The sequence below is a fragment of the Sinocyclocheilus anshuiensis genome, unplaced genomic scaffold (genome assembly GCF_001515605.1).
Source record: "Sinocyclocheilus anshuiensis isolate Anshui unplaced genomic scaffold, SAMN03320099.WGS_v1.1 scaffold1535, whole genome shotgun sequence".
NCBI lineage: Eukaryota > Metazoa > Chordata > Actinopteri > Cypriniformes > Cyprinidae > Sinocyclocheilus > Sinocyclocheilus anshuiensis.
In genome coordinates, this window is record NW_015552639.1 from 65,892 (window position 1) to 74,562 (window position 8,671).

The window sequence follows — 8,671 nt, forward strand, 5'->3', positions numbered from 1 at the left end:
AATAATATTACTGGCAAAGTAATAATAATAATAATAATAATCATCATTATTATTATTACATTGCCAGTGAAATATAATAGTGAATGTCATAAAAACATGTAAATGTTTCCTAAATAAATAAATAAAAACAAAAACAAATAAATGTAGTAATAATCATAACATTAATATTAATAACATTATTATTATTATTATTATTATTATCATCATCATTTTGCCAGTGATCTACTGGCAATAAGTCAGACTAACAGAAATAAACATGGCTTATTTGGTAAACTTGTTTTATGAAACAGGCCCCAGGTCATTTAAACAAACAAAAAATGTCATGAAATAAATAAATTATATATATTAGTGCTGTCAAACGATTAATCGCAATTAATCCCATCCAAAATAAAAGTTTTTGTTTGCATAATATATGTGTGGGTTTTGTGTATTTTTATTATATAAATGCACATGCATACAGTATATATTTTGAAAATATTTACATGTATTTACATGTCTATATTTATATTCATATAAGTTATATTATAAATACATATATTTAATATATAAACATAACATATTTTTCTGAAATATATACATGCATGTGTGTGTATTTATATATACATAATAAATATACACAGCACACACACACATATTATGTAAACAAAAACGTAATAATTATAATAATAATAATTATTGCCTGTGAAAACTCACCTTGGGAAGTTTTGTGAGATTCACTCATAAAACAAGGTATTTCAGCAGAGCTAAATATAATTGTAAATTTCTATGATCATTTCAGTGCACATTAATTTTCCTGCCAAAGCCTGCATATAATGCCACATAGGTCAGTTTGTCTCACATGTCAGTTTGCAGCAGTATATACTACAATCAGCATTGACTATAGGGCTCCTAAATATAGACGCTGCAGAAACAGAGCTCCTGTCTTCAGGCTACAAACTCCTCTGTGCCTCTGACCTGCAGGGTTCATTGGAAAAACATTCGTTCTCCTTTGCCCTTTTCTGTTCCAGGCTAGATCTCTCAAAGCTAATTGTTTAACATACTATATCTGATTTCCAAAGATTCAGCTGTTTTGACATCCAAGCATTTAGATGTTTTGACTTTTTCAGGGTTAAAGGGGAACCTGCATTTGTGCATTTGCTTGTGAGTGAGCTCGACTGAATATATGCACCCTAGACACATCTGGCCTGGAGGGAAAGTTGGATGTGTGTGTTTAACTCTTCCTTTATATTTGTGTGTTGAGCTTGAATATGTGCAAAACCCTAGTACAGTTTGCCAAGCTAGAAACCCCTCCAAATAACACTGGTCTGCATCAAATTCAAATGCAGAATGAAATCCAGTGCTTGTTTCTTACTAATTTTAGGCTGCTGATTCCAAAAATAGTGCTTGTTTTGCTTGAGCAAGTTACACGTGTTTACAAAATACGTGCATTTTGTAGCATTTTTGCTTTCTCCAAATATTTGTAGGTAAACACTGGCACAAAGACATGATTCCTGTCTTCATTTGGGCCCGTTTACAACTTGATTATAACATGTATGAACGATCCTGTAGACGTTATTTAATGATTTATTTTAAAGAAATAAAGCATATACACACTTTTCAATCAAGTTTCAAAATAGAAGCAGTAGATATGGTTTAAATTTGAATATTGGTAGGTATTGTTCTGTTAGCAGATTCAAATATTAGTCCTATATTGTTCTATTAAGAGATTCAAATATTAGTCTTGTTTTGCTTGAGCAAGTTACACGTTTTTACAAAATACGTGCATTTTGTAGCATTTTTGCTTTCTCCAAATATTTGTAAGGTAAACACTGGCACAAAGACATGATTCCTGTCTTCATTTGGGCCCGTTTACAACTTGATTATAACATGTATGAACGATCCTGTAGACGTTATTTAATGATTTATTTTAAAGAAATAAAGCATATACACACTTTTCAATCAAGTTTCAAAATAGAAGCAGTAGATATGGTTTAAATTTGAATATTGGTAGGTATTGTTCTGTTAGCAGATTCAAATATTAGTCCTATATTGTTCTATTAAGAGATTCAAATATTAGTTGTGATTTAAAGTTTTTATTTATTTCTATTTTTTTTTTATATATCATACTTATAAAACAGATATTGGAGTACAATTAATAAGAAAATACCATTTCAGTCTTTCTACTTCAAACTTTCATGTTTTCATTTAATTAATTGTGCTACTTGCTTTTTCTTTGTAATTATTTATGAAATTTACCTTTTTTTTTGTAAAACAAGTTGATGTGGGATTTACTAAAAGAAATCTCAGTGTACACTGAAAAAAACTATTTTCACTCAGAAATTGCTAGTAAATTTCACAAATAATTACAAAGAAACAGCAAGTAACACATTGAATAATTAAATTTTACAGTAGAAAGACTGAAATTGTATTTTCTTGTAAAACATGCTCCTAGAACGTTTGTTTTATTTACAACTTAAAAAATATATATATTTTTACAGTGTATAACTGAGGTGATTATAATACATTTTTTGCAACCAGAGCAGATTTTATCCCAAATAGGGTGACAGCATTAAACGTCAACAGATAAGTTAGAAATAACACTAGAAAACACTGTTTAAAGACTGATATTGCTGGTGACCAAACTGTTTCTCTCTCTACTCTTTTGAAGAACAAATGGCGTTTTATTCATCTGTCTGAAAGTTATACTCTGAATCTTTCCTCCCACTACAAAGACATTGAGCTCAAAGGCAGAGCCTCTCATTAGCGTGGGCAGATGAGGATCCTGGCAGCCTTTGTTAAATGGAGAAAGCGCTGGAACAGCATCTGTGCAGTCCGTCACCGGAGGGTGCATCGGTCAGTTTAGACTGTGTTCCTCATCAGGAGACGGGAAGAATCCCAGGACGGTGTGATTGATTTGCACTACGAAGCGAAAGTGAGGTATCATGTGTGACTCTTGAGGACGGACCACCCAAAATCATGAGACTGAGAACGCATGAACCGACCATCAGCATCAACAGTCCAAACCTACATTTCATTTCCTGATATACTAGAAAGTGTTTGTGACAAGTGGGTGTTTCAGGTCTGTTTGAATGATCAAAGATGAGTTTGATGCTCTGACTGTGGTTGGGAACGGCAGTTAAAATCATGGCTGTTATTGAGTACAGCGTAAAGTTCATTGGCAGTAGATGATGCTCAGATTCATATGTTGTGTTGTCTCCAGTTATTATAGACTGTCTGAACATATTAGTCATATTGTTCTATTAAGAGATTAAAATGTTGGTCTGTTTTGTTTTAAGTATTAATTAAAATTAGTGCTGTCAAACGATTAATCGCGATTAATCGCATTCCAAAATAAAAGTTTTTGTTTACATAATATATGTGTGCGTACTATGTATATTTATTGTGTATATACTGTATAAATACACACACATGCATGTATATATTTACATGTATTTACATGCATATATGTATATTCATATAATTTATATTATTTAAATCTATTTAATATATAAACATAACACAAATTTTCTTAAATATATACAGTGGTGTGAAAAAGTGTTGGCCCCCTTCCTGATTTCTTATTTTTTTGCATGTTTGTCACACTTTAATGTTTCAGATCATCAAACTAATTTAAATATTAGTAAAAGATAACACAAGTGAACACAACATGCAGTTTTTAAATGAAGGTTTTTATTATTAAGGGAAAACAAAATCCAAAACTACATGGCCCTGTGTGAAAAAGTGTTTGCTCCCTAAACCTAATAACTGGTTGGGCCACCCTTAGCAGCAACAACTGCAATCAAGCGTTTGCGATAACTTGCAATGAGTCTGTTACAGCGCTGTGGAGGAATTTTGGTCCACTCATCTATGCAGAATTGTTGTAATTCAGCCACATTGGAGGGTTTTCGAGCATGAACTGCCTTTTTAAGGTCATGCCACAGCATTTCAATAGGATTCAGGTCAGGACTTTGACTAGGCCACTCCAAAGTCTTCATTTTGTTTTTCTTCCAACACTTTTTCACACCACTGTACATGCATGTGTGTGTATTTATATATACATTGTAGGAAGGTCTTTTCCTTTAGTTTCACTTTAATATTTTACCACTAGAGTGTGCATATCTTTCATCTTACTGATACCTATACACCTTCCCTTTAAGACACTGCGTTTTATACACCACATGCGCTGGGTCAGAGTGAGTATCCGAACTTTAAAGTTGTGTGCGTTCATGCAGAAAAGTAAGTTTATTTTACATTCTCTAGCAGAAACATGCATGTCAATAATGTTGATGTTATTGTGATGATGTTGTTAATCTTGTAAGCGCATATTTCCACAGTATTATGTTATTTGTTAATCTACGTTAGGAAGCTAACATGCTAGTTCCACGTGCAATAGTGCATTGTTATTTAATATAAATCTTGATCTGTTAGCCATTTTAAGATAGTTTGAGATGCTACACTATCATAACTGTGAATTTGTAAGAGAATTTCAGACCATTGATGATTATTTATCTGTTTATGTTTAGAATGTAAATGTTTAACATCTGTACTAAGTTAATAGAAATGCTGTAATATTTTATATCTAATTTACACAATTTTCCTCTATTTCAGACCACACACACATACACACCCCAAATACCCCATTACTTTTGCCTGTATACATTTATGCTCACCAAAGAGGCCTGTATAAACCCAACTCATTAAAGCTTTCTTGGATGTGACTCTCTGAGCCCTTTACTCTCTTAACGGAGTCGCCAGTTTTCAAAGGTCTATCAGAACAATCCAGAGGTTCCACCTCTACATACATAATAAATATACACAGTACACACACTTAGGTAGACAAAAACTTTTATTTTGAATGCGATTAATCGCGATTAATCATTTGACAGCACGAATTAAAATGTAATTCGTTGTCACAGGTGAGAAGTCTTTAAGTGTAATTTTAATTACATTTTACAATTTTAATCGGCAGTTATTTAAGTGACAGTGCTGAGAAATAAAGGTTATGGCTTTAGTTTCAATAAGTTGCATCTTGATGTCACGACTTTGTGGCACATGTTCATAGGTGATGTAATTTGGAGATCTGACTTCATGCAAAACTTTTAGAACTTAGTTCTAAAAAAACCCCTCTAGAATCATTTGAGATTGGCAGATGCAACTTGGTTTGATATTTTGTATGTGATGCAATGGAATTTTTTAGTCTGACTTAAGTGTCTGTATACTTTTTGGGGCCAATATAGGCTAGATGAGCTCAGAGCTACAGATATGGACTGAAAGCCAAAGATTATTACCTTAAATCTGCAGAACATTTGCTTAATGTGTGGAATTGGATAAGATATATGCTTGCAAACAAAATAAGTTTGCACTTGTATATCGGCGTGTGTAGTGTGCTGAGGTGTTGTGTGTTCCTCTGTATGGCGTGGACTGCTGTCACTGACTGATTTTGTGAATCCCGCTGGCTAGTGGCTGTGGCACATGAAAGGGCCTTCAGATGTTGAAGAGACCCAGAATTCCCTCTGGTTCCTCAAACACTGGCCTTATGTGCTTCTCATCTCCCAACCTGGTCTTCATCGCTTTTATAAATGCACACGCATCATGGTCTTTAGATTCTGGATGAGATTCTGATGCTTTTTTTTGTTGTTGTTGTTTTTGGCTATATGGTCAAGCCAAAGAAGGATTTTTATATTTGCAAGAATTATTCTTCAAACTTTTCTAACTTGATAAATTTCAATTCAAACTGAAAGCAAATAGTACTGTCTCTTCTACTTTTTTTTCGTCTTTGTTAAACTGAAAGGAATAGTTCACCCAAAAATAAAAATTTGCTGAAAATGTACTCACCCTCAGGCCATCCACAATGTGGATGAGTTTGTTTCTTCATCAGATTTGGAGAAATGTAGCATTGCATCACTTGCTCAGCAATGGATGCTCTGCAGTGAATGGGTGCCGTCAGAATGAGAGTCCAAACAGCTGATAAAAACATCACAATAATCCACACCACTCCAGTCCATCAGTTAACATCTGGAGAAGACAAAAACTGTGTGTTTGTAGGAAACAAATCCTTTAATGAGTCATTTTTAAATTCAAACTGTTGCTTTCAGCTTAAATAGGAGTCCATAATCCATAATAAAGCTTCCTACTGTGAAAAAATCCACCAACACATTTATTTAGAGCTGTTTTCTCTTGTAAACGGTGCTTGATCTGTGCAGATTTCTCTCCTGATTCAGACAAGATTACTTTATCACTGGAAGAAGCGATATTATGAATTATGGACTCGTATGTTGATCGGAAACATTTAAAAAAAATTTTTAAACTAAAAGCCAAACCGATAAAACCAGTAACAAAACCAGCAGAGCGACTGGAAACACCGTATAAACACAAATTGAATGTGGCAACGACAGCATGATTCGTAGTTCATCACAGCTTTTGTCTTCTCAAGATGTTAATTAACCGTTCGCAAAGAGCTTGATTGACAGGCGATCTGACCAATCAGAACACGGATATTATGTGCAGCCGCTGCTATCCGCCATCTACGGCCGGTCTCCATAGAAATCCATGTTAAAACGGAGTAAAAAAAAAAAGTTAGATTGAATTGAAACTTTTTCAATATAAGCTAACTAAATATAAATATGTGGGGAGGGTTAAGCTGTGCTGTTGTTGGCTGCCACAGTAACGGCAAATAAGCTAAAGGAATTCCTTTAAAGTACTTGTTTTGCGTACCAGAAAACATGTCGTGTCCGGTGCTGTATGCATGGCTTGCAGCGCTTAAGTTAAAATACCGAGTGTTAAATAATAATATAATATGTTAAAAAGTGTGCTCTTAGCATTCTGTGGACAAAATCCCGTGAACTTCGCCCCGATCGGGAGCTTTATATGCACGTGCTCTCATCTGTTTTCAATGCAACTAACCTCGCGCTTCATGTCATCTTCTCACTCATTATTAGGTCCTTTACTGCAAAAAGACGGTCACTGCAACACTGTATAGTGATGAAACTATGGCGCCATGTGCTTTTTTAAACCATTTAATAGGTTTTACGTTATATAGTTGGCTCTGAAAAGAAGTAAATGCGAATGCCCAGCAGCCGCAGCTGTATCCTAGCCTTTAACCACAAATCAGACAGGAGAGTAGATTAACTTCGGTGGACTTAAACTTGAAAAATGGTGTGTTCTGCGGTTGAAATAAAATAATTTTGATGTTTATTCATGTGCATTTTGTGCTTTAAGTAAATATGAAAAGATGATCGGTTCACGTGTTTGAACTGAGGCAATACATTGTCACGACACATTAAAGAGCCACAAAACTATTGTTTGAATTTCTTTAAAAATGACAACATTTGAAAGCTGAGAGTCCTGAGACCTTGTTTCATACCTGAAGTAACCTGCAGTCTCATGAAAATGCGTATAAATAGTACGCCAAATAAAAACGAAAACTCGTATTGATACGCAAAAATGGACTTTGGCGTGCAGATGATATGCATGTGTTTGGCATGCATATAATACGCAGTTTTCGCGTGAATATGATACGAAATTTGTTGGCGTGCATATGATATGCAGTTTTCGCGTACATCTGATACGAATCTACCCAGAGGCGGACAGTAACTAAGTAAATTTACTTGAGTATTAGTCAGTGTATTCAGCAGGTGTAATGTATTGTAAGTTGCTTCAAAAGTACTGCAATTATTACGTACAACAATAAAACAGTGCATTGGCATAAAAAAGGAAATGTACTTTTGGTACTTAAGTAAAAGTACCGAAGTACTTGCTTTTAAAAGTACTTAAGTACCAAAAGTAAATTTCCTTTTTTATGTCAATGCACTGTTTTATTGTTGTTGTATGTAATACAATCATTTTGTTTCACGTTTTGTTATGTTGCTGCCTTATGTTATACTGCTTTAAAGTACTTTTTTCCCACATCAGTATACACTCCATACACCATACTGACAAAGCAAAAACAGAATTGCCACAACTTCGTAAATTTATTACAAATAAAAAAAACTGAAATAAGTACATTGCATAAGTATTTGTTGTGTGAGAGTGGCATTGTTTGTCGGGGATAGCAACAGTAACTAAGGGTGGGCTTAATAAGGTAAGCCTAATGCTACATTTCTCCAAATCTGATGAAGAAACAAACTCATCTACATCTTGGATTGTAGTGTGAGTCCATTTTCAGCAAATATTATTTTTTGCATGAACTATTCCTTGAACAAATCCAAAGTTTCTTACCACTGATATCTAGCAGTCGTTCTATTGCTGTGATTAAACAAATAGAATCAGTCTGCTCTGTTCTGAACTGAACGCAGTTACTCCATCACATCACATTATTTTGAGACTCTTAACTGGATGTGAATAAAACCTCTAAAAGCAAAAAAAAAGAGGCTGAGGTGGAAACCAGGCTCTTTCACTTCTTCTGAAAGGTATTAACATACAGGAAATTATTACTTAGGATTTATTAAATTATTCAATTTTCAAAAGGTCTGTCTTGAAGAAGGAAAGGTTCCATGTATAATTTACCTCATCATACTCTCATTACAAGATGCTTTTAATGTCTTTGAGAGTCTTCTTGGTCTGGTCTTGGATTTCAGATTGTTCCTGAGCTCATTTGAAATAGTCAGATGTTGAGTTTTAAGATGTGTTTCAGCATCTGTGAATGCAGATAATGTGAAATCTGTGAAAATAGAGCCTTTAGTGCTTATATATA

General features: G+C 34.1%; 1 long non-coding RNA gene across 1 annotated transcript in view; it reads left to right on the forward strand.

Annotated features, from left to right (window-relative positions):
- Positions 1-8,671, forward strand: part of LOC107666901 (uncharacterized) — a 17,460-nt gene that overhangs the window by 5,481 nt on the left and 3,308 nt on the right. The window contains exon 2 of the long non-coding RNA XR_001631735.1: positions 4,655-4,660. This is a non-coding gene — a long non-coding RNA (uncharacterized LOC107666901). The remainder of the gene's footprint in view (positions 1-4,654; positions 4,661-8,671) is intronic.